This window comes from Chinchilla lanigera, unplaced genomic scaffold, assembly GCF_000276665.1.
Source record: "Chinchilla lanigera isolate Chin_1 unplaced genomic scaffold, ChiLan1.0 scaffold00021, whole genome shotgun sequence".
NCBI classification, from domain to species: Eukaryota; Metazoa; Chordata; class Mammalia; order Rodentia; family Chinchillidae; genus Chinchilla; species Chinchilla lanigera.
The window spans coordinates 2864586-2892167 of record NW_004955422.1 but is presented as its reverse complement, the minus strand read 5'-3'; the positions used below and the strand labels follow the sequence as shown (position 1 = coordinate 2892167).

The window sequence follows — 27582 nt, the reverse complement described above, 5'->3', positions numbered from 1 at the left end:
GCCCCCTGGGTAAGCAGATGAGTAGCAGGGTCCCTGAGTAGGAGCCTACTGGCATGGCCGCACCGGTGACAGCTGCTTCTCCGTCTCCCCCCATTTCACCTTGGATTTGTCCCTGCCAAGGAAGGTGAGAAGGTGATAGATCCATGCCCCCCGGCCCAGGGGAGGGTGATACTCAAGGCAGGGGATGCTGTGGCCAGTGGTGCCCAACTGCGGTACCGCCAGGTGGGTCTGGGAAGGCATTGCAGTAGAGGCTCCCTCAGAACTGGAGGATGGGCACTGCAGCTCACTGGGCTTTGAACATCTCCAGAGCAGCTTGCTGGCATGGCTGCTGAGGACCACTGGCTGAGTGATTACCATGGGTTCAACCCCAGGCCCTGCTGTCTGCAGCACTGAAAATTAGAGCAAGCCGCTCAGTCTCTCTCAGAGTAAACCGGGAGTTGTATCAGTTATCACCACAAATGTGCTGCATAACAAAACGCCCCAAAGCCCAGTGACTTTGAGGAGCGTTTGTTCTCATGTTGAAGGGCTGCACCCTGGCTGGGCTGGTCTACTCCAGGCTCTGGCTGCTACGTTGATGTGGATCTTATCCATGCATCTCTCCTCCTTAGGCCAGCAGCTGGGCCTGGGATCCGTTCTATAAGTGTTTATTCCGGGATGCGGGCTGAGGGACTGCTGGAACCTCCAGTTCTCACAGCAATTGCTCACAGGGCAAGAGCAGCCACCCTGGAATCGAGTACATTTCTGCCTCTGCTGTGACGCCCCATTGGCTGGAAAGGTCACATAGTCAAGCCACAGCGTGCCAGCGACTCTGCCCCTTTGAGGCTATGGCATAGGTACAGGTGACAATCCTTTTATGCAGAGGGAGGACTTGGGAAGTGTAACTTGGGCCACCACTGATGTCTGGAAGGACTGCATTCCTGACCAGGGCCCGGACTCCTGGGTACTCACTGGGTGCCACGTGCAACAGGAGCTAATGTCTCATCCAGGCCACCTGACTGGGGGTCTAAATGCTCAGCCGCTGTGGCCCAGGCACTTGTCCTGGAGTTGTCCTCGGAAGTCCCCACAATCGGCCTATTAATACTTGGGAAACCCCAGAGCTGTCCCTTCCCAGGAGAAAGGCCCTGCGTGCAATCTCGGCTTCTTTCCGCAGACGTCCTCCTAGCTTTCCCCGTGGCCATCCGCGCTTATTGGGTGAGGCGGGCTGGGCACACCAGCCGGCAAAGCAGCACCACAGCTTCCAACTTCGGCCTGGTGTGCGCTGTGTGCAACCCTGCTGTTGAGCTTGGCAGGGACAGCGCTGCCGGGGCCTGGCAGGAAGGCCCGTTTCCCTGCTGCAGCCCTCCCGGTCGGCACGCTATTTCTATTCCTCCTCCAGGACGTAGCCCTCCTGTGGCTCTGACCCTCGCTTCCTCTGGCCCCGGCTCTGAAGCCAGAGAGAGCCTGGGGCCTGGGGCCAGAGGATTTCCTGACGCTGCCAACCGGCTGGCCAGAGGGCATCAGCAGGGCCTCAGCTGGGTCCTGTTTCCAGCTGAGTAGGGCAGGCACCGTGGTGGCCCAGGATCCTGCATCAGTTGGAGACCTGAATCCCTGACTCTGTCCTCCGAGACGGGAGAGGGGAGGCCAATCTCTGCCTCATCCCAGGAAGAACCAGAGGCCCTCCACTGTCCCCAGAGAGGCCCTCCCTGTCCCCCAGGGCTGGGAAATTCAACAGCCAAGGTCTGACACACATCCTCACAGGCGCTTGAGGAGGAAGTGAGCTATTATTTACTGACTTTCTTCTATGTGCCAGGCACTAGGCAGCACTAGTTATTACACTGAAATAATACGACATGATACAGCGTATCTTGGGTTTGCCTGTAATATTTTGTTTCATTGAGATACGGTTTCCCTATGTAGCCCAGGCTGGCCTTGAACTTGGTGCAATCCTCGTGCCTCAGCCTCCAGAGTGCTGGGATTAAGGTGCATACCACCACACCTAGGTCGCCTGTTATCTCTTTAGAAGAGAACAGGCTAGAGTTCAAGAGGCCAAGGCGCTGTTCATAGTCCTGCTATTAAGTGTCCATGGTCTGATCCCCCTGAGCCTCAGTTTCTCTGTTTTGCCAAGTGGCTTAGGTGATCTCTTCATCCCTGCTGACCGTGCCCACAACCTGTCTGAACAGGTAGGGGGTGTCTTTTCAGCACGAGGCGTTAGAGATTGTCTGGATTGTCAGGCACAGTCCCTATGTGGGTGTGTAGGCGTGGGTCTGGATTTGAGGGTGGCGTCCCATTGTCCTGAAGCCCCATCCTTCAAGGTGGCCCTCAGAGAGACTCTTCTGTCCTGCCTGAGGCTGGGGCTGCACCAGAAAACCCTGCTTTCTGGTCTCCTGTCCTGTGCGTCAGTGTAGGAATTTGTGTACCCCCTCAACACCCCTCACCCTGCTTCCTGCAGTGCAGGGAGGAGCTAGGAATTGTAGGGCCTGGGACTGGTCATCCTGACTTCTGGGGATGGGGACAGCAGAAATTGTTGCATTTCCTGCCCAGGAACCTGGCCTTCTGTGTGTGTGTGCGCGTGCGTGCGTGCGTGCGTGTGTGTGTGTGTGTGTGTGTGTGTCTCTCGGGTTCTTTAAAACTGCTAATTGCCAGGGTGAAAATATTTTCGCACATTTGCTCCCCGGGAGAATGTCATTACGAGCATGCTGGCAGCCCTGTGGAAGTCACACGGCCACAGTCAACGTGGAACTCCTAATTAATAGACGTGCACGCTGCTCTCAGGCACGGCAGCGGAAGTAATTATCATGATTTAATTGACTTTTCTCCCCTCTGTTATGCACTCTGCTTTTTCCATTTTCTTGAGTGGGGAAGGATGTGTGTGTGTGTGTGTGTGTATGTTTGGCTTTTTTTTAAATCCTCTTTTTTTCTTTTATACAGACTGTCACTTATGGTAGTGCTCTATTTGTCAAGTCTTATTATAGTAAATATTGTGACAGCAAAAATCTCTATACTGCAGAACAGTCCAGAGCCGGAGCCAACGGCTTACTTCTGGCAAACGCCGGTTTGGAAAGGTTTGTGGGATCCAGCAAAGGTGTCTGGCAAGAGAGAGGGGATCAGTGTTCTGGTGCAGGGGGCTCCCTGCATTTCTGCCAGTCAAAGGAGGTAGCTGTCAAAGTATAGCAAGGACCCCAGGAAATCCAAGGGGCAAACATGAGCACCTCTGAGCTCCTGACACCAAGACCCTGAGGAGTTAGGGGCCTCTTTGCCGTCTCTACCTTGGCTCGACTGACTCAGAGATGATCTGCTGACTCATCTTGATCTTGACCTTGACCCACCTGGTGATTGGGCACTGCATCCTCAAGGGAGCCTGTGCAACTTCTCACAGCCATGTGGCTGGGGCCCTCAGAACCTCCCTGGGCAAACCTGGCACCTCTTGCAGCCGGGCTTCCGTGTGGGGACAGGCCTTGTGCTGTGAAGATGGAGGACACCAAGCGTGGCTTCTGGGGTGAGGGTGGGGTCTCATGACTTCTACTTCCCGGAAGCTACAGAGAGAGCATTTTTACAAATAGATGAGGCTATGAGAGGTGCCGACATGGCACTCAAGCTAGACCGTCCTGATGTGGCCATCTACTGCCGTTTATCCTTGGGCAAGTTACTTAAAGCTTCTGGCTTTAGTAGCTTTGTGTATTCAACAACAGCCCGACTTCCTGGCTTTGTTCTTAATCGCGTGACGCACACATGAGCACGCAATAAAATGTTAACTTTGTGGAGTACCGGAAGCCGGAAGGCAGTTCCCAGCGGGCAAATGGCAGACACTGAAGTCCCAACTGAGGCTGCTGGCTTCGACTTCTCCTGCGCACATGGGGAGACGGAAGTACAGAGGCAGCCCGTGATCCTGACAAAGGTCAAATAATTTTGGCTCCTGTGATATTAGGTCATTTTGCATGGAGCTTAAATTAGGACAAAGACATTTTCTTGGTGCTCATCAGGGATTATTGAGAGTGCTTGACTTTTAATTAGAAAATGATAGTAAAATTGGGTGGAGAGAAGTAGAGCCAGGGATTGCACTATTTCTCCTCCCTGTCCCTGTTTGGGAATTGAATTAGGTGCATGTTGAAGTTTGATCTCTCTCAAAGGCATCATTTTAATGGATCTTTTTCTGATGAATCCATGTTGGGTCAGTAAGCAAGATGATACAATCAACCACGCTATTTGAGACACTTTTCTCTCAGCCTCAGTTTCCTTGTCTGAAGAATGGGAATATATTCTACCTATCAGGACTGAAACCTGTCAAGGGCAGGGATGGTTTCTTCCTCACCTCCTCTTCCTCTTCTTCATCCCTGACTAGAACATTGTCCAGCACATAGTAGGTTTCTGCAAAAATTGCTAAAAATGAGCAGTGGCAGTGGGAGGGACCCAAGGACTCCGGTATTGATGCTCGAAATTTGCCTATGCCAAACAGAAACCATAAATGCTTCTTCTAACCCTCAGTTATCACAAGAGCGGTGAATACAATAAAATAAGATATGAGAAAAACCACATTCACATAACTTTTACTATAATATTTTGTTATAAGTGTTCCATTTTATTGTTTTTCTTGAGCTCTTGTCACTAATTTATAAATTACACTTTATCATAGATGTGTATCCATAGGGGAAAAACGTACTAACCGTGGGGTCCAGTGCCGCTGTAGTTTCAGGCATCCCTGGGGGTGTCGGCATGTATACCCCATGGATAAGGGGTATCACACAGGGACTGAGGACCTGGGGCGTCCAGACACTCCAAACCAGGAGCCTGGGGGCTTTGTTGGACCTGTTGTTAAGAACGGCTGGGGATAGAGGTCACGCTTGCGGAGGTCCAGAAGGAAGTGGAAGATGTAGAAATGGTGACAAGTGTAAGCAACTCCCGTGAGAAGCCTGGCTGTGACAGGCAGTAAAGAGAGAGGGTCGCAGGGGTACGAGGGAAGTGATGGAGATGCCAGAGAACTTGGACATATGATGAGACAGGGCCCCGGATAGCAGGTAATCAATAACTAGCTCTTCACTCAGCAAACTCCTGCCTGACCTCTTGGGCTGGCCAGGGCTTTTCCCAAGAACTCTGTGGATACAGTGACTGGTAGTAACTGACTGCATTAGTGAAGGCAGTACTTGGGGCTGTAAGTACAACCCTGAGCACCACATGGGGTTTTCCCCACGCGGCAGTTCAGAGAGTGGTTGGTGAGTGACTTTCCATCCAGTATTTAGGATTCCGAGTTCCTTTCATCTCCAACATGTGGCTTCCGGGGTCACCACAGGATGAGGAAGAAGGTAGAGAGGGCCCAGGACCTTCCTAGACAGGTTGGAAGGAAGGGCACACTTTCCACTCCCATTGGCCAAGAAAAGTCACATGACCACCTCAGTGCAAAGGAGTCTGGGAGATGGAGTTCCAGGCTGGGCTGGGAGACAGAGATCCAGGCTCCTTCTCAGTCAAGCTCCTCTCTCTGGAAGCAGAGCATCAGTGTTTGGGGAACATCCAGCCTTCTGGAATTACAGCCCCTGTGTGCTGTGCTTCCCAGCAACCTGAGGGGAAGAAGCAGTTTAGCTTGGGGAAGATGGCAGGTGCCAATAAGGGCAGACTACTCGGGAGCACGGAAGTGTGCTCAATCATTGTTCTGGACCTGAGTTTCCCCTCTCATACCATTTTAAGACCTACTAGACCAAGTTCAGGAGAGTAAAGGAACTAAGGACTCAGGAGCAGGTGAACCTGAGCTGGGGCTGTTATTCCCTGCCGCAGAGCAGGTTCAACTTCAGGTCTCCCTGAAAACAGCATCATGGACCAGCAGCAGCTCACTCCGGACACACAGCCAGCCCTCGGTGTCATGTGAGCCACTGCTTCTGCTGTCCCTGGGCCCCCACACAAACCATTACACACAGGCATTTAAGGTCTTGACTCGGGTTTAAAGCCAAAATGAACAGAATTGATACTGTCATGAGAACACGTCTCCAGCATTTTGCATCACCCTCTGAGTCAATTAGTGAAGCTCGTTGGAGGCAAGTGGCCGGAGGAGGGGAGGGAGAGGAGAAAGAGGTCGGCTGCTCCGAGTTGGTTCCCGAAGACCCATGGGGCGTCTTTCTTGCATTAGGGTTCATCTCTGTAGGCAGCTGCTGCGAGTCAGTTAAATCACAAGCCTGGTCCTGACTGCCCCTCCTCCTCTCCCACTTTCTGGATCTTCCCTCCGTGAAACCTGCCTCTCCAGAGAAGTGGGGCGTGCAGTTCAGGCCACTGAGTCCTCAGGTATCTCGGGATTTCCGGCGCCCCCCACTGCTAGGGACAGAAGGATTGGCACCCCTCACCCTGCACTCCCTCTCTTGTCATTGTTTAACTCCCTAATTTATTGGCTCTGCCTATTTATTTTGCATGGTAATCTGTTGCCACCTCCCTGATACCCAAGCTAATCCGTTGGCCTCTTTGGGGTCTCTGAGCACAGCCACAGGGCTGGGCGGGGCCTCAGATCTGGGAGGAAGCCTTGCAGTGAGGGGGAGGGGCGCTGGGAAAATCCAGACAGGAATGTTTCCCTGGAGGGGAGCAGAGCGGCCCTCTCCACCCTCTGTCTCTGCGCAGTGCCTGGTGACCTCCAGACAAAGCCGGCCCTTGGCCTGGGGCTGCGGGAAGCCAGCCGGACAATGGGAGGAAGGGAAAGCAGGAGATAATGAGAGATAAGGTCCAGGGCCAGAAGTCGGTGCCAGGGACTGGGAAGGGGTTCCTCTTCGCCCAGGCCGAAGAAGCCTCGCCTAGGTGCCCCAGGGCTGGGCTTGAGCTAGGACCCTGGTGCTTCACAGAAACTGCTAGCATTCATTCCTTGATTCATTCCTGCTGCAAACTTTAGTTCCACCTGAGGCCAAAGGCTTTCCTGGGTGCTGGGAACACAGAAGGTGACAGGAGTCCACAGAGACCTGAGCCAGCATTGTGTTTAGGGTTGACTGTGGCCTCAGCCAGAACCTTCTCTCACAGCCTCCACTTCCCTTACATAAAAAGTTTTACATATTGCAGCTGGGTGCAGTGACACACCCATAATCCCAGCCCTGGGGAGGCTGAGTCAGGAGGATCTTGAATTTGAGTACATCTTGGGCTATGTAGGACATTAAAGACCAGCCAAAAACATGTTCCGATTTTGCAGTAATGCAAAGGCAACACACACTCGGTACTGGATTCTGACCTTTGCTCAGGCTGGCAGTAGGCAGCTGTCTCTAGATGGGCAGGGCCATGGCCCCTACGGGCAGAATCTGTGGTCAGGGGAAGCTCTGGAGAGCCTGGTGCTGTGCAGCTGAGACTGGACGCATGTTTAGATGCCCTTGTCGTGTTTTCTCCTCGTATTTTTAACTCTCGATGGGTTGGTGAGTAGGTGAATCTGTGTCTACCTTACAAGGCTGGGGACGGTTGGTGGGGGTAGGGGACAAAAACCGCTTCCTATACCCCAGAGTTAGTGGCACATGGTGGAAAGAAGGGCCTTCCTGGGCCAGAGAAGGCCAAGACCTTGCCCCTATCTGTCCATGAACTCTGGACACTTTTGGATAGCCCGTGCATCTGTCACCTGCGGAATCACCATGTTGACACTTGTCGTAGGTCACCGAGACACAATGCCAGACACCCACAACTTACAGGAGAAGAGGTTGATTTTTGCTTTTATTATTATTATTCTTTGTTTGTTTGTTTGTTTGTTTCCGGAACCGGGAATCAAACCCACGGCCTTGTGCTTGCCAGGCAGGCGCTGTGCCGCTGAGCTAAATGCCCAGCCCTAAGAGGTTGATTTTTGGCTCACGGTTTGTAGGTTTCAGTGCATAGCCAATTGGCTCCAGTGGCCGTACCGCAGAGGGCTGTGGCCAGCGAGAGCTGCACATGGCGCGGGAGGACAGAACCTCCCCGTCCCATCTAGAGCGACCTGTCTCTTCCAAGCTGGGCCCACCTCACAGCAGCGAGGCAGCTAAAATGCCTTGTGTCTTTTCTCCCTCGCGGCCCTGTCCGATCCGATGTCCTGCTTGCCAAAGCCCTACCTGGTGGGGGAGGGTATCTTTAAAAGTGAAGGCATTGGAACCCCTGAATGCTTCCTATGGTGCCAGTCCAAGATGTTTTAGTGTACAGGGGCCCAACCTGGATGACCAGCCCACCTGGGCCAGGTTAGAACCTGTGGTCACAGTGGTACCCCTACCCCCAGGTCCCTGCTTGTACTTAACCTTTCCAGGGCCTGATGCTCCCCAGGCTGGTTGCCACCACCTGTCTCATCCCAGGACCTCCACATCCTGGGCTTATGTTCCCAGCTCCCCAGTGTGACCTGCCTGGCAGGGGTCCCGCTGCGGAAGCCCGCAGACAGACCTAGGCCAACAGGCCCCAGATACCGTTGTGGCGTTCCAGAGTGGCTTATGATGATGAACCCGTGGTGGGGGCCGGGGTGGGGCATGCTGGGTAGAGAGGGGAACAGTGTTTGGATTGACCGCCCCCAAGGCCCACCTCTGAGCCTCAGTCCCCTCATCTGTGAAATAGGATGTTGGTCCCTGTGCCCCAGGAGTATGGGATAAAACTGCTGTAGGTGACAAGGAGTGGGTCCCCGTGGTTCTGTGATTCGTGTCACCCTGCAGTCTGCTGTCACCCCTAGAAAGAACAGGTTCCTGACTCTCGGGCTCTGTCCACTTCCCCGCCCTGGGACCCAGCACCCAGCACCCAGCCGCGCTGAGTTCTGCTCCTCTCTCCTCGAGTCACACCTTCCCCTTCTCCCTTGGCCCCTTCTGCATCCTGGACCCCAAATACCTGTGCAGGTCCCATGTGTCCACCCACGTGTGGGCCCTAGAAGGTGGGCCGATTCTGCGCAGAGCCCGGGACCCGGGGAGGTGGAGGCAGCCTGGCTGTGGGGGTGGGGAGGGGCGGGCACGCCATGTGCAGGCAGGTGCGCCCCTCGGGCAGAGGGCAGTGTGAAGGGGCTCTGCTGGAGTCCTGGGGAGGGCTCATCTTTGCCTTTCAGCCTGAGCTCCGTCCAAACTTAGTCGCCTTGCAAAACACCTGGGGTAGCAGAAAGCTCTCCAGTGGCCCCTGTCACATTTCACAGAGCCGCAGAGGACCGGGGAACTTGCATGTGTGCTGAGAGCACAACGGGGGCACAGGAAAGGGGCAGCGTGGGACGGGACCCACGGGGATGGCAGCTAGACCTCTGTCCTCCGCTCTGGACTGCACCTCGATGTCTGGGTGACCACAGCATCTGAGGACTCAGCAGCCTCCCTCACCCCATCTGGTTGTCCTTTCTGCAGCTCGACTACAGTGAATGGGGCCCCCCATTGCCAAGGCCACTGCTGCCTCCCCACGAGTGCCAGGGAATTGCTGCCTGAGCAAGACCCGGTCAACCTTGTTGGCTTTGGAGCAGGAAGGGGCCACAAGCCTCAAGGGTTTAAAAAGAGAAGGAATGGATTTCTTTCCAGAGGCTCCGCGCCCACACGTTAGTTTGAACCTGGGGAGACCCATTTAAAAGGACGCCCGGCCTCACCATCACAGGATAAATTCCTGCTGTTTTTAAGCTGCTGGCATGGGGATTCATTACAGCAGCCAGAGGAAGCCGTATCAGCTGATGAGGTGGTTTAATTTCCTTGCCACCTTGGGTAGGCTGGAGTAGCCAGCAATGTGAGCAAACGCCCACCTTGAAGTTGTGGGAAAGGGGTTTTGTGGGTGGGGCTGAGGTCCACAGTCAGCGAACACTAGGTGTGTGAGAGGCCTCGTCCAGCCCACTGAAGGCCTTGACAGCAGAAGCTGAAGTGTTCCGGAAAGGGAGGGTTCTGCCTGACTCCAGCCCTAGCCCCTCCAGCCCTTGCCTGCCCTGTGCTTTCCAGGCCAAGTGCCGCTGAATGCTTTGGTGGACACACACGCATGCTTCTGCTCCCAGCGCCCGGATGGCAACGCCTCAGTGCCAGGGTCGCTGGCTCCAGCGCTGGCACTGGGCCCTGTCCTACCCTCCTGTCTCCCAGCCCCCATCCAGTCCTCTCTCCATGAAGGCTCCTCTCCTGCCTTCTGCAAAAAGGGGAGCTATTTCTCAGACACTCCCTGGGATTAGCCCAAATAAATGAGCCCACGTCTGCCGGCTTCCCTCTAATGAGCCCCTCCTCGGCCTCTTCTTCCTTTCCTTGGGTCTGTGCATCCCTCCCTCCCACGGCCCCCGGGAGTCCCTCTCCATTCCCTGTCTCCCTCCAGACAGAGGACAGCGTAGCTGTGTCCAGATACCTCTCCCTAGCCTGCTGCCCTCTCCACCGGGCTCCTCCATGCTGCAGCGCGCACCTTGCCAAGGTTGTTTGAGGCCCTGTTTGCCCCTCTGTAGGACGGGCTGATGATACAGCGATCTCTCATGGGGAGGGTGTTGCCCTGCTGTGCCTGGTGCTCCATGGGAGGGCCCCGGGTGGGTGGTCTAGGGGGAGGAAGCAGCCTCCAGCGCCCCTGCCCCCTCCCCTCCCCCTGCAGGGAGGGTTAATAGTGTTCTAACTAGATTGTGTAAGACATCAAAAAAGACCTGTGCAGGAAAGACTAAAGCCCTTTTAGTAGAAGATCCCCGTTGATACACCTAACAGCCCTAGGGCGAGGAATTATTCTCATTTTGCAAAGGAGAAAACTGTAAAGTTCAAAGGAGAATGGTGCGAGTGTATACACACGCACAAACACCTGAGGGCACCACATCTGAGCTGGGCTCAAGCGAGGTTCCAGTTCAGGACAGGCTGGCTCCAGAGGTGCCCTCCTTCCCTTCCTTGGCAGCCCCAGGAGGGGTGGGACACAGGCTTGGTGGGCAGAGCAACTGCGGGTGGTGTTTCTGTTTCAAACTTGGCCGGGCCCAAGCTGCCTGGCACTCCATGGCAGTTCCCTCACCGCATCGTGCCGCGGCCTGCACCCGCACCCCGCACAGGGAGCTCTGCCCCATCTTGCAGACGGGAAAGTGCAGCCGGGAGAGATTGGATCACACACCCACTTCTTAAGCCACCGGGTGGCACAGAGCCGTCAACCTCCAAGCTCAGGGCTCCTGATTCCCCGCGGATGACCATGTGCACCTCTCTTTCCATTCTGAGCCTCAGTCTCCCCCGTTAAATTTGTCTGCAAGGGTTGCAGTGAGAATCCCATGGCATATGGCTGCAGGGAGCCTGGCACTGTCACTGTACATGCAGGGGCAGCAGGGGCTCTGTGGTGGTGCCCAGGAGGGCTGAAAACGGCACAAGTGTTGTCGTGACGTGCCATAGGTCGAGTGGTGACAGAGGCGGTGGCTGCCCGCACGGTACACTGCTATACTGGAGACAGACAGAACGGAAGCAGCTGCGAATGCACCGAGTGACGCGTATGTAATAAGTGATGTGCAGGTGGCGGGGGTGGGGGCAGTGAAATCAGGAGAGGGGCTGCTTTCTGAGGTGTGATCAAAATTATGGTGAATGCTGCTGCTGGCTGCCATCCAACAGAAAGCTTCTAGAAACGTGGCGGTGACCCCGTCTGTCTTATTCACCGTACGCGGCACTGTGCACCTCCTGGCTCTTCCCCAAAGTCAAAATGACCATGAAAGGGAAATGTTCTGAGTCGATTCTGGACATCAAGGCCGCCAGCGCCGCGCCACTAAAGACACTATTGAAAGAGGACTCTGGAGAAGGACATCTGAGTCACTGGGTGTTTCTCGTCTAAAACGCGGGCATCCTGGGAGGAAGCAGAGCATAGCGTGGGGACACTATGGCTCTCACAGACCTTCCCGGGTCACGGTCACTGCCCTGGTAAATGGGAGAATAAGAAGAATCCATGCTTGCCGTGTTGTCTGCCAGAGCTCTGACTTCTGGGCAGGCCTGAGCTGACCACTTTGCACAGAGCTGTCTGTCCTTCTACCTACATAACAAGTGGCCCTGTGAGGTGACGGGCTCATTATCCCTGAGTCACAGAGGAAGACACTGAGGCTCAGAGCCAGGAAGGGGCACCTCAGGCCAGGATCTGGTCCCCCAGGTCTGTGCCCTGCAGGGCCAAGGGCCTGGGCAGTCTCACTTGCAGGGCCGGCCTCCCTCCCCACGTCTGCAGCCAGGGGCCCCGCAGCCCCGAGTCCCTCCTGAAAGTTGGAGATTTACTTAGTAGGCCTGATAAACCCTGCCCCATAGCCCTCAGTGAGAGGCCTGAGGCCCATCATAACTGTCCCTGGGGCCTACGAGGAGGACATTGCCCATGACCCCTAGTAACCCTGTCCCCAGGGCCATAAGGACAGGTTCTGTGACCACTGGTAACCCTGTTTCCAGAGCCTATGAGGACAGGACGATGACCCCTCGTAATCCAAGCTCCACGAGGACAAGGCCCGTGACCCTTAGTAACCTTGTCCCCAGGGCCACAAGGAGGACCATTGTCCTCGGCTCTTTCCTGTGGGAATGGAAAACTCTCCTGCTCCCCAGTACCTGCCAAGGTCCAGGACTCTCCAAGGAGTTGTCCCCTCAGAGCGTGACACGTTTGCTTTGTAACTTGGCCTGTGACCTGTGGGTATGTCCTGCTGCTAAAATATGACCCATGGGGTGAGTCAAGTGCCCAATGCCAGCCCCTACCCCAGCGCCCCAGGTACAGGGGGCCACTGCCCCGAGAACCAGGCCAGCCGTGTCCTGTCGGGGGTGTGTGGCCAGGGAAGGTCCTGTGGGCTGGGACTTCTGGGGTCTGTGAGGGCTGTCACCTCCATGAAGACCAGTGTGAAGTGGACATGTCCCAGGCCCCCCAAGGCCCTAAGAGTGGCTGTGGTATGCATGGTGGCTGGGGTGTCCCCAGGAGAGCCCCTTGATGATGGGGAGGAGACGCAGTTGCGGCAGTGGTCATGGCTTCCCTCTCCCCGGGTCACTGTGCCCCAGCTCGTGTCCCAGGCAAACTCCTAGCTGCACCTTTAGCTCCACAGATGGGAAGCAGTGTTGTCCCCATTCTGCAGATGAGGCTGAGCGCGTCCGGCTTTCTCCCTGGTCAGGGTCCTCCTGCACCCCGGGCTCTGTCCCTTCCAGTGCCTCCTCCCCTTGCCCTCACCCTTCTACAAGGACTCAGCCCCGCCCTTTTTGTTTTGAGACAGGGTCTCGCTATGTAGCCCAGGCTGACCTCGAACTCATGGTGATCCTCCTACCTCAGCCTCCTGAGTACTAGGATTATAGGCCTGTGCCACCAGACCCGGCTCAGCCCCCATCTTTTGATCTTGAAAAATACGTCTTTCATTTCCAGGCCTGGAGAGGGCACTGAACTTGCCCCAGAGCACAGAAGTGAAGCTGCCCAGGAGCTGTGGCTAGAGTCAGGGCTCCAAGCCAGCCCCAGCCTTGGCCGTGCGTGCGTGCATGCGTGCATGATGGACGTGAGCGTGCAGCATGAGAGGAAGGAAGCCTCCCTCCCTAGGGTCCTTCACCATCCACAGCCCAAGCTGTGGGCCAGTGGGAGGGACCAGGGGCCCAGCCAGGAGACGACATCCTGCCCCAGCTGCCCTCTCCTGCTGACCCGGAGTGCTCAGCTCCTGTTTCCCTGCAGGGCCAGGCCAGGGCAGGCTGCACGCTTGGTGGATGACCCAGTGGTCAGGGCATCTTCCGGGGGGCCTGGCCAGGTACACAGGCTGCCTTCCACCCAGGCCAAGGTCTCGGGAAGCTCCGAGTCCGGAGAGCAAGGCTTGACCTCCAGACAAGGGGGAAATCAGGCCTAGAGCCTGCGCCGCCCCTGCACTGTGTCCTGGGCCCTGCTGCCCTCTGCCTGGCTGCCCGTCCTCCTCCCCTCTGAGCCCCCCACAAGCTGAGCCCTTCGTGCCAGGGGCTTCCTACCTACAACAGTGACAGGGGCCTTTCATCTAGCACCAGCGTGACAGGCGTCCAGAGGCACTGGAGCTCCTAGAACCACCAGGCCACCACCTCTGAACTCAGCTTCACTTCAATGCCAGAGTCCCTTTGGCCGCCCCCAGGGCCTGTCTCGCCAGCACAGGCAGTTGGCCCTCCATGAGCGTTTGCTGAATGAATGCATGGACATATGGGTTGTGAGCAGGTGCCTGTCACTCTGCATGTGTGGCAACTTTGAAAGGATTTCTCCTGTCCATCTAGAACCAGCCGCTAGGGGCTGCTAAGTTTATTATCCTTATCAATAAACCTATGAAGCCAGGTGTGGTAGCACACCTGTAATCCCAGTACTCAGGAGGCTGAGGCAGGAGGATTGCTGTGAGTTCCAGGCGAGCCTACAGAGTGAGTTCAGGGCCAACTTGAACTATATGTCAAGAATCTGTCTCCAAAAATAAATAAATAAATAAAACTGATTGCCAAACAAAGCACGTTACATGTGGTGATACAACACCATCTGTAACAACTGTGTTTACCCCTGCTTTATAGCCAAGGCTCTGAGAAGTCAGGCATCTGCCCAGAGCCCCACAGCGAAGTCAGAGGTGGAGACTGGACTGCTGGTGCGCTGACTTCAGAGCACAGGGTCGTAGGTTGGTTAAGGGGCGACAGGAATAACCTGTGCTGCTTCACACTTGGGTAACAGTTGGCGCAGACTCAGCCTCGGTGCAGGTCCTCTTGAGACCCTTAGCTGTGCAGCGTGCGCGTCTGCCCTGGAGCTTGTGCAGATGTCCTGCCTCTCAGCAGATGTGCGCTGGCCCCCGAGATGAGGCTGCTTTGTGTGGCCGGCTCAGGGGAGAGGGAGGAAGCCCAGGCAGCCCGGAAATGAACAGGGACAGCGGGACACACAGACTGCCCTCCCAAGAGGGGCCTGCGGAGGTCTGTGGCTTATAAAGATGCTCTGGCCTGCCCCACTTGGAGGGCGTGGATGCCTCCAAAATGTAGTGAAACTCTTGCCTGTCACTCATGGCCTTATCCAGAGCTCGGGCGCCTGTGCTATCTGAGGCCGGAGGAGACAAAGGCGGAGCTTGGACACCAGTGATCTTCCAGGGCCTGCGCCCTGGGTGGGAGGGACTCGATGCACAGCAGGTGGGAGCTGTGGAAGGCTGTTGAGCAGGAGAGTGGCATCGTCCAGGCACAGCTCATGAAGCCCCATCTGCTTGCCTGGGGGAGGATAGAATGAGGGGCTGTGGGTCAGGGAAGATGGAAGGAGTAGGATCCATGCAGGTGGCACCTGTGGGAGAGGAGAGAGAGTGGAAGCAAAATCCCTAAGTTTGGAGACTGATTGAAAGGATTTCTGAAAAGGATATTGCTTTCTGCCGTTCACAGCATTAAGTCAAAAATCACCTCGGATCATTGCTGGTGTCCCCATCCACACAGGGAAGCTGAGGCACGGTTATCTGGACACGGATGACCAGCTGGCAATTGGTCAGACTGCTGCTGTCCAGCTGCCTTTATCTCTTGGGTGGGTGGCAGGCCAGAGGGACTGCCTGAGCGCGAAAGCAGATCCTCAGAGGGCCACGCCCTGTGGTGTGGTGGGAACAGGACCCCAAAAAACCGAGGAGGTGCCGGGTGGGAGAGCAGGGAACAAGGGAAGGACAATCCCCACCTGTTACCCGTCCTTTGGCATCAAGGCCTGGCAGTTAGCAAACCTCAGCAATAAAGTATTTCATTTGGTGTGGTGATTGCAAAATAATTATGTAATATGGGTTGTGTATGGATCGTGTTGATTAAATACACTGAGGTAGTAATTAAACATCTGCTTCACCCTCCTGTACAGCCTGGAGCTCAACACACACATACATACAGGCACGCATACATGTGTGTGCATGTGCTCCACACGGAGCTCCCTGGTTTCCATGCTCATCCATGTGCGTGTGCGTGCACCTGCATGCACGTGCAGAGGTGTGTGTGACGCAGAGCCAGAAAGAGTTGAGCCCGGCTTCTCATACAGTGAGGCCTTGGGGACTGAAGGCATAAAGGGGCCTGGGGAGCCCTCAGCCCCTGGAAGAGACCATAGGCCCCCAGGTGTCTCCTTCCTGTCCCTTGGGTGTCTCCTTCCTGGCTGGGCTGCTTGGCCGAGCTGCAAGACCAGAATGTCCACTCCACACGTGTAAGACAGAGCCGCCTGGCTTTGCATCCTTTCTTGGGCTGCTTATTTTCTACAGCGGTTGGGAAGTCCTTATTGTAACTACCTACACAAGGACAGGTGACTTCAAAGGCCTGGTCCTGGAGGCTGCAGGGACCAGAGCAGGCTGTGGGCACTGGAGCAGCCCGGGTCGCTGTGTGAACTTAGGCAAGTCGCTCCCCTTCTCTGTTCCTCCAGCCCCTGGTCCGTAAAACAAAGAAAACTGAGCTCGAAGGCCTCGAAGGGCCTTTCCAGTTCTGCTATACTTGGATTCTAATTTGGTTTGCACTAATTAGGAATTGGAGACAGTTTAAATTCAATACCTACAATCCTCAGTGAGTAAACAGTTGGAAATAATTCCTTCCTTTATGACTTCCCGAAGACTCACTCATAAGCAGCGAGCGGCCCGCTAAAATCAATGGCGTTTATTTGTCAGACAGAGAAATTGCAGGTTCCTCGAGCTTCTGAGCCCGGCAATTCATCCTTGTATTTTAAAATTTTATGTTTATGTTTATGGGCCGCCATTAGGTAATATGGATCCAGGCTGAAGGTTGGTTTTTTTCATTAGCTTAACTCGTTTTACTTATTAGTTCACATTTATAGCTGGGGTTTAATAAGCACACGGTGCAGAAGTCATAAAGCAGTCTTCTTCTTTCACAATATTTTAAAATCAAGACTCTTCCCTGAGCCATCCCAGGTTTATTTGCTCGTAACTTCCTTCTCCTGGGGCTTGGGGCCCGGCACGGCCCATCCTATCCAGTTATGTGACCTTGAATTTCAGCAAGAAGGGCATCGCTGGTTAATAAAACCAAAAGTCTATTTTTAAAAGCAAAGATCGGACGCTCACTGTATTCCAGATGCTTCTCAGGTGGGAGCTGGTTGAACCCCACCTCCCTCTGAGGTGGCTGTTATTTTGTCCACTTCACAGAGGGGAAATGGAGGCCAGAGAAGAGAAATGACTTCCTAGAAGCCACGCAGTCGGTGGCAGTGGCAAAACTAGAACACAACCAGACGTGTCCCCATTTGGTCATCAGACCCCCTCCGCACCCCTGCCTCTGTTGTCCTCCCTTTACGCCTGCCCTAGCCACTCCTCCTCCCTGCAGTCTCATCATCTCTGCACTTGCCCGGGCTCCACAGTTCTTCCGGTCTACCTGAAGCAAACCTCTGCCCTGTGACCCGCAGTGGCTCCGCTTTGCCTGTGGATAGAGCCCATCGTCCTTAGCCTGGCATTCATGGACCTTAGCCATCAGCCCGCGCCTTCCCCTCCTGCCCCAGTTCCCCCTCTGCCAAGCGGACAGCCGTGGCGCAGGGTCTTGAATGCCCACCTCACACTTGGCTCCCATGTGCCTGTGCCCGCCTGGTCTCTCTGTCCACAGTGCCCTCCTCCCGTCCCACACACTCATGTGTGCCCCTTCCTCTCAGCAGCCTTCCCCGGGCTCCTCTCTCCTGTGAGTTCCCAGCCGGGTACTGAGCCCTCCTACACCCTGAGATACTAGGCTCCCCCCAAAAGTCTAATTTTTGCCTCATTCATCCCTGGAGCCCCTGAGGCCCGATACGCAGCAGACATTCAGTTCATGCTCCTGAATGAGGAATGCTCATGGCCCCCAGGATTCCAGGGCCCAGGACGCCCGTCCTCTCGATTGAATTTGGGATCAGCCCAGCGCAAACCTGGGGAAAGACTGTGCCTCAGTGGTCTACCAGCAATCGCCCCTCCTCCCTCCTGTACTTCCCTGCCGCAGAGCTGTCACAGTCCACCATGGTCAGTGACCCACACGTACAGCTGCTGTCCCCACTCCTCGCTGCCGAGAGGCCCTCCTGGCACCGGCAGGTAAAGTCTGGCTGTGGGGTGAACGGTGAGTCACAGAGAAAATGAGACACCACGGGCTGTGCATAGCTCTGTGCTGGAGCTTAGAGGTTCTCAGTGCTATAGATGGGGACACTGAAGCCAGCTGTGGCGGGCACGCCTGCAGTCCCACGCTCTGGGAGGCAGGAAGATGCAAGTTCCACCCCAGCCTGGGCAATTTAAGCACTGAGCAAGACGCAGTCTCGAAATTATAAAAAGGGCTGGAGATGTAGCTCAGTGTGAAGGACCTGGGTTCAATCCCCAGTGCACCACACACACACACACACACACACACACACACACACACACACACACGGGAAACTGAGGCAGGGGTAGAACCGTGGAAAAGCATCGGTTGGGTTCTCTGTCACGGCTCCCTGGTTCCTGTACCCTCGCGGTCAGCCTGGCAGCTGCGAGGTCACTCAGGTGTGCAGACCTGAGCTCTTCCCCAACCCCGTAGCCGGTTCCAGGCAGGATCGGAAGGCAGGTGCCTGCTCACTGAGCTCAGCCTTGCTACAGGGTCCATTCCTCTGCCGGCCAGGTGTCCCAGGGACTGCAGAGAAGGGGAGTGGAGGACTGGGCCAGGCCGAGCCACGGTGCCTGCAGCCGTGTGCCTGGGCCTGGGGAGTGGGTGGCCCAGGGTCAGCCAGCCAGGGCCAGGCTGCAGCTTTGGTGCTGACTGGGCTTCTGGGGCCTCTGTGGGATGACCCAGGCCTGGGACCGCCACACCCAGCCCCCGCTCCCTCTCTGCCATGTCCTCCCCACCTGCCATTTCTTGGCCCAGCAACACACACGCGAGCTTAGGACCACACATGTACACACACTGATGCCCCACACAGACAAAGGGCACTCGCCTTCGCGGGCTGGCTTGTACTCTCGTGTACGTGGGCTTGTGACATGCACACTCCTGAGTTCTCTGGCTTATTTTCTGTTTTAAACAGTGTCAACCTGATGTGGCGGCACATGCCTGTAATCCCAGATCTCTAGAAGGCTGAAGCAGGAGAATCCCAAGCTCAGCCTGGGCAACTTACCAACTTAGACTTTTTCTTTTCTTTCTTTCTTTTTTTAATTATTTAAAAAAATTTTGTGGACAGGGTCTTGCTGTAGTTCAGGCTGGCCTTGAATTTACTATATAGCTCAGGCTGGGCTCGAACTTCCAGCGATACTCCTGCTTCAGCCTCCTAAGTGCTGGGATTACAGGCATGCAACACCTTGCCTGGCAATGAGAACCCTTCTTGATCAATCAATCAATCAGTAAAGGACTGGGATGTAGTTCATGCAATATGCTGGGTTCAATCCTCAATGTGAAAAGGGAGCGTTTTCAGGCAGCATCCCGCACCGATGGAGAATTTCTGTCCTTAAATCTAATGTAGGCTGAGATCCACTGTATCTCAGAAGGGAGGGTGGCACTGTTCGACCACACCTGCCACCTCCCCTGCACCTGGGCATCTCTGCTTCTCCTTCCCAGAGCCTCTGCCTGAAGCAGCCTGCTCTCCCCTCCCACCCCACCCCACCCCGCCACGAAGCCTCCTGGCTGCTGCTGTCAGGGAGGCGGGAGCGGAGGAGCCTTCTTGGGCCTCCGTCCCTGTGGGCTGTTGCGTCCCAGGCTTCAGCGTGGACCCCAAGAGTCTGCAGAGGCTGAGAGCTGGCCCAGCACCCTTTCCTAGATTAGGAAACCAAGGGCACAGCGAGCCGGAGCAGCTGCGCATCCTGCTGCTAAAACGGTCTCGTCTCCCTCCTCACCTCTTTCCCAAAGCTGTCTGTCTCTTCCACATCCCTTCTGGAAAAGCTGGGGAGCCCTGCTCCCCGCTCGCCGACGCTGGCTGCCTCTGGCTGACAGTGACATCAGCTCACCAGCTTGCAGAGCGCTAATGGCATTTGCATCTAGCAGAGCATTTGGGGGCCTGGGGTCGGGGGTCCTGCAGGCAGGTTGGGCCCAAGATGGTCTGTGAGAGGGAGGAGGTGGGCCGGGGGAGGAGTGGCTGCGGCCACGGAGATTCTGTGTCTGGAGATCTTTTTGGCAGGGACACGGCAAAAAGTCCCAGTCCAGGGCTCGCTTCACCTACTGCGTACACGCGGGCACGTGTGCGCACACACAATCGGCCTGTCGCCTTCCTAACATTTTTTGAGCAATCGCTATGTGCCAGACACTCTCCTGTGGGCTTTGTGCCTCGTGAAAGTCACTTATCCCCCGGCAGACTTTGGGGGAGAGACGCTGTCTTGAGTCCTGTTTTACAAAAGAAGAGACTGGCACCCCAGAGGACCCGACTTGCCTGGGGCTGCACTTCTGGAAAGAGGTGGGCCCTGCATGTGGCTGGGGTTCCCCTGTTTCGAATCCACACTCCCAGCTGCCTGGTACACACACACACACACACACACACACCTTGTTCAGCCTCAGTCAAAGGGCTGGGGATGTTGCTCATCGTGAAGGTTGAAAAACAAAATGACTGGTCCTTCTGGCTGGAGCAGCCCAGGAATGCACTGTCATAGGGGAAGGACCTCTCCTCCAATAGACTCAGGCGTGGCATTTCCTCCCACTCAGTCAGACACAGAAAGTTACGTTTTCCATCAAAGCAAATCGTGAGACACTTGCCGAGCTCCCCACCCCCTTGTAAAGGGCACTTTGCTAGAAGCAGCATCTGGGATCCAGGCGGCTCTCTGTGCTTCAGGGCCGGTTCCACCGGGCCTGGTGTTGGGTCCCCATCCTGCGCAGACGCCAGGCTACTGCGTCTTGTGTCTTTCCTCCTCCTGCAGGGCATGCAGAGAGCATCGCACACAGGAATGGGAGAGCAGCAGACCGGGTTGGTGGAATCCCTCTCCTAGGCACTCACAGCCCTTCCTTCCGTGTCTCCCGACAGGTGGGCGCCCCTGGACCGCCTCGCGCCTGCAGGGGCCAGTGCTTTGGGCCCCGTTGTTGCTGCAGCGTGAGCCTCTTGAACGAGGTTTCTAGAAACACAGCCGCACCCCTGGGTGGACTTCTCAACACTGCTGCCCAGGTAAGGGGGGCTGAGCTTGCTCCGCGTGGGGTTTTCTGCTACTTTTGTTGAGACCATTGCTGTTGCTAAGCAAAACCATCCACACGACATCCTACCCTTCCAAATCACGGCCTTGCCTGAGCAGGAAGACCCAGTGATCAAGGCTTTAAAATCTGACAGACCTGGGTGCAAATCCTGGAATTACCAGTTGCCAGCTGTGTGGCCTCAGAAAGGGTTCTCAGCCTCTGTGTGTCTCAGCTTCCTCACTGGTCAAAGGACAGGCAGGAGCACCCGCTGCTTGGGTTTGTGGGAAAGATAAGACGCGGTAATACATGGAAGGAGCCTAGACCAGGACGGCTGTGGTGAGCCGGGAACTCGGTAAGCAGCAGCTGTTGGCCAGTACCACTCCTGCACTTGTGATAGTCCCTCGTGTGTGGCTTCTTACACTGATGGCTGGTTTTCTCTGCACGCACATGTGGGTGTCACAAAGGCAGGAATCTTCTCTGCCTTGTTCTTAGTTGGATTCCCTATATCCCAGCGCAGGAATCTGGCCCATTATCCACTGAATGAATGAATGAATGAATGAGAGTGTGAGTGAAGGTGCTTTACCTATATTATGAGGAATCCTTAGAACAATCTTGTGGGTACCTGCATCAGTGACCATAAGAGATTGCTCACGTGTGACAAAATCCCAAATAATGGCTCCTTCAGCAAGAGAGAGGTGGCTTTTTCTAAGTGAAATTCTCAGCCAAAGTGATTATTTTACAACAGATACCAGGTCCTTCTATCTCATGACTCAGTTGTCCCTGGTCTGCACGATCCCCATGGCCTGCTTGGCATCTCCGTTCTGGCCAGCAAGAGAGGGGGTCAGGAGACGACAACATGCTGCTCCTGCCTACGAGGACACACAGGTCTTGTCCATTCACATTGTTCGAATGTAGTCAGGAGATGTCCCTAGCCACAAGGGAGGCTGGGAACTGTAGTCTTTTACTGGTGGCTTCCAGCCCAATGACAGTTGTTACCGCAGAAGATGGGAAAGGTAGCCACTGGGGACCCTCTTGCTTGGCAAGAAAGCCCATCCTTGATATTTTTTTGGTCTTCCCTGCCTTCTCACTTGCAACCAATGATCTTCTTACTCGATCATAGCTCCGCCTTTTCCAGAATGTCACATGATTGGAGTCGTGCAGTAGGCAGCCACAGAAACGGTCTTCTTAGCAGGCGCACCGCAAGGGCCTCCGAGTCTTCCTGTGGCTTCACTGCTGAATACTATTCCATCAGGTGTGCCACAGTTGATCATCTCATCTCACAGAAGGGCACCTTTGTAGCTTCCATGCTTTGCCAATGATGAGTAGGGCTGCAATGCAGATTCCTGTGCAGGCTTTATGTAGACTTGGGTTTTCCACTTCCAAAGTACCTCCCATACCACTCTGCATGCCCGGGCCAAGAGTGAGCATTCATGTTGCTTTTCCTCCTCCCCAGCGAGTGGTGCTGTCGCTTTTGTGGACTTTGGTCCTTCTGTGAGGGGAGTTGTGGTATGATCTCCATTTTAGAATGGCTGCGGTAGATGACAGACTCAGGACCTCTTCCTGGCCCTCTGCAGGGTTGACATCAGGGCCAAGACTTCCGGCCACACCCCATGGCCTCTCTCTGTGGCAGGTGTCCCTGCGACTGTGGACCCATCCGTAGGGGACCTTTCCTGGTCCAGGCTCAGGAGTGGCCGAGTCCCAGGACCCTGATGCATTGTTTGGCGGCTGTGTGCCTGGGTATGGAAGGTCCGTGATGGACAGTAGGGGTGGGGACAAAGAGTGCAGCCAAGCTAACGTTGCAGGAGTCTCACTAGTCAGCAAAACACCACCCAGAAGGCCAGATAACAGGGAAGCCTGGGGGTCCCACGGGCCCCACTGTAGGAAAGGGCAAGCTGCTACCCTGGGAAGCAAGAACCAGTGATGGGTCACAAACAAAGGGTGATCAGAGGTCTGGCAAAGCCCTGGCCAGGGTCAGGCAGAGGTCAGATGCTGCATGGACTGGGAACCCACTCTCAGCCCAAACCACATTAAGCAAGACAGGCTATACATTTGCTTTTTATTGGTATCTTGATAATTTGGCAGTCTGAGACGCCTGTGCTGGCATCAAGGCAGAGCTGAATCCAGAGTTCAAGAGACCCCCAAGAACCATGTCTTACCACACGTGTCCCCTGCGTCCCTCCCTGGGGGCTTCAGTCCCTGGCAGGCGCTCCCACATGGTAGCAGCAACACACAGATATGCTCCTCTCAAACTCGGCTTCAAATGGAAGGTGGGCTGCTTTTCCCAGAAGTTCCTAAGTCCTAGGGTTGAAGCTCATTGGCTAGGGTGTGAGTCACGTGACCATCTCTGACCAATCCCTGCAAGCTAGAGGACAGAACATGCTGATTGGCTGGGCAAAATCAGGGTAGTGGATGGGGGAATCCTGTCACAAGGGAAGTCAGCTGGAGTATATGCCACGGGAGGTACCCAGAAGGGAAAACCCAGGTGCTATTTTCAGAAGGAAAAGGAGTGCAGGGCAGGAGAAATGGCCGGCATTGCCTATGGGTACCATGGTGGGAGGGGAGCTTCCTGTGGTTGACAGTCCTCTAGATGATCTCGCTGTGACAGGAGCTTCATTCTTAGTGACTCTGACGTTTATACATGGCACACTCCATATCCTCAGTGTTGCAGGTGGCATCTGGCTTCCCAAAGGACTGCTCAGAAGCCCTTCTCCTGGGCAGCTGTGCTCCCTAGTGCACCCCACTGCTCTCGTACCCCAGTATCAGGCGGCCCTGGATGACCTCTTGCTAGGAGGGTTCCACAGCCCGACTCCTGGGAGAATTCTCCAGCCCCCTCAGGGTTCATCTGCCCTGCACGGCCTCTCAGAAGGGCCAGACGTGACCACCCCTCACCTGGCAGCACTGAGACCCCTGAGGGAGGAAGGAGAAGGAACAGCCCCACGCAGCAGCCAGCCTTGCAGCCCCGACATCTGCCGCACCGCTCTGGGACACATTTGAGGCGTGGCACATGATTTCATCTGAGGAGAGATCACTGCCGGGGAAAACCGCAGCTTAGGGTGCCGTTCCCTCCTGGCAGCTGCGGCCGTGCACTTTGGAAGATCTGTCCCTGGCTTGGTTTTGGTCAACCGCAAACCTTTGGCCCTCTACCAACTCTCTCCCTCTCTCTCCTGTCTGCCCCTGACTCCACAGCTTGGCGTCACCAGCGTCAGCTCCACCCCGCTGCAGCCGCAACTCCTGTGTCTTCTCTGTGGTGTGCTATGTGTGGTTTCTCAGGTGTTGTTTTTTTTTTTTTTTTTGTACCAGGAATCAAACTCAGGACCTTGCGCTTGCCAGGCAGGCGCTTCGCTGTGTTTTGTTTTACCTTGTTTTATTCTGTTTTGTGATACTGGTGATTGAACCCAGGGCCTTTGCACGGAGGTACATCCCCAACCCGTTTATATTTTGAGACAGGGTCTTGCTACACTGCTAAATTGCCCAGGCTGGGCGCAAACTTGCAGTCCTCCTGCTTCAGCCTCGAAGAGTGCTGGGATTATAGGTGTAATCCCTACCTGTGCCCGCTACTGCAGCAACAGTAGAATGACTCCCCCACCTTGTCGGTGAAGATGGAGGGAGCGATGGCCCTGGAGAGGGGGTGGCCACCCCTGGAGATCTGTAACCATCAGGGGCCAGAACCAGTGAGCAAATAGAGCTGGACGAGTGCCCCTTCCAGCCACTCACCCCTCATTCTGCTGACCCCAGCAGGATCCTGGGGGCCAAGGCTCTGAGCCCTTCAAGAGGCTCCTGACCTGCTACCAGGGAGCCCCTCATCCAATGTGAAGAGCGAGTGGTGCAGGGAGGAGCGGGTTCACAGGCGCTGAGCTCGTTCACTGGGCTGGGCGGACAGGTGAGGGTGCCAGGGATGCACCTGCCAGAGAGTGCAGAGTGAGAGCGGATGTGGGTGGGACCCTGGGCTGGCCACCCAGGACAGGCAGGCATGAGATGCCAGCAGGCCTCCTTCTGGCTGTGCACCTGCTCGTTCTGGCCCTCCTCTTCCTCCTCCAGGGAGATGGCGCTTGCAGGTGTGTTAGGAGCGATGCGAGGTCGGGGACTGGGAGTGACTGACCCCATGAGCCTGACTGCATGCATCCTCATCCTGAGACAGTGTCACTCGCGCATGCCTCGGGGCTGACCCTGCCTGGATGCGGCCGGGCTGGGGTGCTTGCCCCTCTCTTGTCCCTGACCTGCCCCTTCCAGCTTCAACCATTGCGTTCCCAGCCCGGCCAGGCTTCAGACCCCAGCTGTACTAGCAGGGCGGCCGCGGGGCCTCCTCGGTTTTCCTGTCTGCAAGTGCGGAGTGAGTAGTGCAGTCTCACAGGACGGTGGGCAACTCAGGGCCATCAGATGAGAAAGTCCTTGGCAGAGCGTGGCTGGAGGGCCAGCAGGCGGGGCTGGGCGGGGCTGTGGGCACCGTTTTTCTTTAGATCTGATTTTAACTCCCTAGAAGGCGTGTTCAGCTGAATCTTGTGTGGGGCCCGTTAGCCACATAAAAACCTCTGATCTCCAAAGGCGGTGTGGCCGCCTTCCACAGAACCACATTCACTCATTCAGGACACTTCCCTGGCGCTTCCCACCCCTGAGGGTTACGTGGGGGCCTATTGAACAGGACAACCTGCTTCCCACTCCCAGCAGCCAGAAACCCCACCCCTGCCCCAGGGCTCTTGCTGAAGTCCCTTTTCTCCACTGCAGGCTGGAGGCCAGGCTGAAATGCAGGGACTCCATTGCCTCGGGCCTGGGGCGGGGCACCTCAGGAACAGGGCTGCTGCCCTGAAGAGCCGACTAAGGTGGATGGCAGAGCAGATCTTCCCAGCACCCTCCAGCCTCCAGCAGCGGAGGTGGCCGTTTGATAATCCAGGAGACGCAGACAGCCCCGCCTATGGCTTCCCCCGTGCCTTCCTCCACGCTCCCCCGAACATCACAGTGGTTCAGCTACAAGCCCCAGCTCCACACTGGGCCATGCTGAAGTACTGGGGCGGCCCATTCCCTGGTGGAGAGGCTCAGATCTCCTACAGCCAGCTTGGGCCCACACCCGGTGCAGCCAGCGCTCTTCCCATGGCAGGCTGGGGGCACCGAGCGCAGAGGGGGGCTCCTGGAGGCAGCCTGAGAGTCTGGCAACCCGCCAAACACAGCCCTTCTCCCTGGTGTGGACTGGAGATGCTGTCTGGGCCTGGCCCTTGGACTTGGAGGCAAGCTCAGGACCAGGGCTAAAAACCACCCACTGGGTCCTTATTGAACTCTCAGGGCTAAACAGAAGGACAGAGAAATACAATTCTCATAAAGACGCCAGTCCTAGCCTGAGGCATGGTGGTGCGTGCTTGTAATGGCAGCACTCTGGGAGGCTGAGGCAGGAGGAGCACGGGTGTGAGCCCAGCCTGAGCAATTTAAGTGAGTTAGCGAGACCCTGTCTCAAAGTAAAAAATAAAAAAACCCTGCAATGTAGCTCAGTGCAAGGGCCCAGGGTTTGATCCCCAGTACCATGAAAGACACCTGTTCTATCAGCTTAGGACCCATCCATCTGACTTCCCTAAAGAGTCCTCCAAACCCAGTCCCTCTAGAGGCCGAGGCTTCTACACCTGAATTTGGGGCAGACACAGTTCAGCCATAGGATGCGCCGGCCCCTATAGTCTGGCGAGGGCTCCCTGTGTTGCTGGTGCAGCAGGGCAGGCCTGCCTGGCCGTCGCAGACACTTTTGCTGGAACAGTTAACCTTGGACAGGAGACCAGGACCGGCTTCCTCTCCAGCCAGAGTCTAGACTCTATAAACTCACGAATGCGTCCATGATTTCATAACAGCCAGTATTACATTGTGCTCATCTTATCCAGGCTCTGCTTTAGTGCTTTACGTGATTTATGTAATAATCCTCCTACCAGCTGGACAAGTCGGATGCTCTCTGTATCCTGATTGTTCAGGTGAGGAAATAGGCACAGAGAGGGCAGGTACCCCAAAGGAGGTCACACAGCCATCAGATGCCCAGTAAGTTAATAGCCTCCAAACCAGCTGGCCTCCAGCTCCACCCAGATCTGGACCTGAGTCCCAAGCCCAGCATTTGTGACTCTGGACATACAGAAGGACCTGATTTCCCAGGAACCTCAGTTTCCCTCTGGGAAGTGCAGTGGTGAGAGCTGGCTCATTGCATGGTTGTCGCAGGAGGCGGAGTTCCGTAAAATGTGACCAGCGCCAGCCCCCCAGGGGCACTGAGCAGGGGGTGGGGACGTGAACCTTGCCTGTTTCAGGCAGAATGAGGCTTGGACATGGAAGGGCACGAGCTCGGAGTCCCCCCCTTTGGTGGCAGAGCAGAGGCTCAGAGCCAGGCCACCCACCCTGTGTGGGTTCTAGCGCAGCCCTCAGTCAGCCATGACCTTGTTGTGTGGCCGGAGGAGATCCTAGCCCCTCTCTGGGCCTTGTTTATTGTCTTATCTCAAAACGAGGGCATTTGGACTGAACAGAAGAACCACTGCGGGGCTGGAGAAATCAGGGTGGCTTTCACGGCAGGGGAGACATCCTGCTGGGCCTTGCAGGGTGAGAAGGAGTTTTCTAGACAAAAGGAGGGCAGGTGTTCCAGGCCCGGAGCACAGCGCCACACAGGCCTGGCAGCCTCTGTGCAGGGGGTTAGTGGACCTTCCACAATGATTTGCTTTAATTACATGAAATATTTATGTTCCTTGTTTAAAAGAACAGAAATCACCTGAGTGTAAATAATACAATAAGATCATCAGCAGTCAGCTGATTGGGCAGGGTGGTACTGGGACGCTAACCCAGG

General features: G+C 55.7%; 2 protein-coding genes across 2 annotated transcripts in view; both read left to right on the top strand.

Annotated features, from left to right (window-relative positions):
* Window positions 1-20723, top strand: part of LOC102021985 (GSK-3-binding protein FRAT2) — a gene marked incomplete at its 5' end in the record, with an annotated part of 93967 nt that extends 73244 nt beyond the window's left edge. Inside the window, 1 exon segment of the mRNA XM_013514199.1 lies at window positions 20647-20723.
* Window positions 20708-27582, top strand: part of Tspan18 (tetraspanin 18) — a 38337-nt gene continuing 31462 nt past the window's right edge. Inside the window, exon 1 of the mRNA XM_013514198.1 lies at window positions 20708-20784. The gene's annotated coding sequence lies outside the window, so the exon portion shown is untranslated. The remainder of the gene's footprint in view (window positions 20785-27582) is intronic.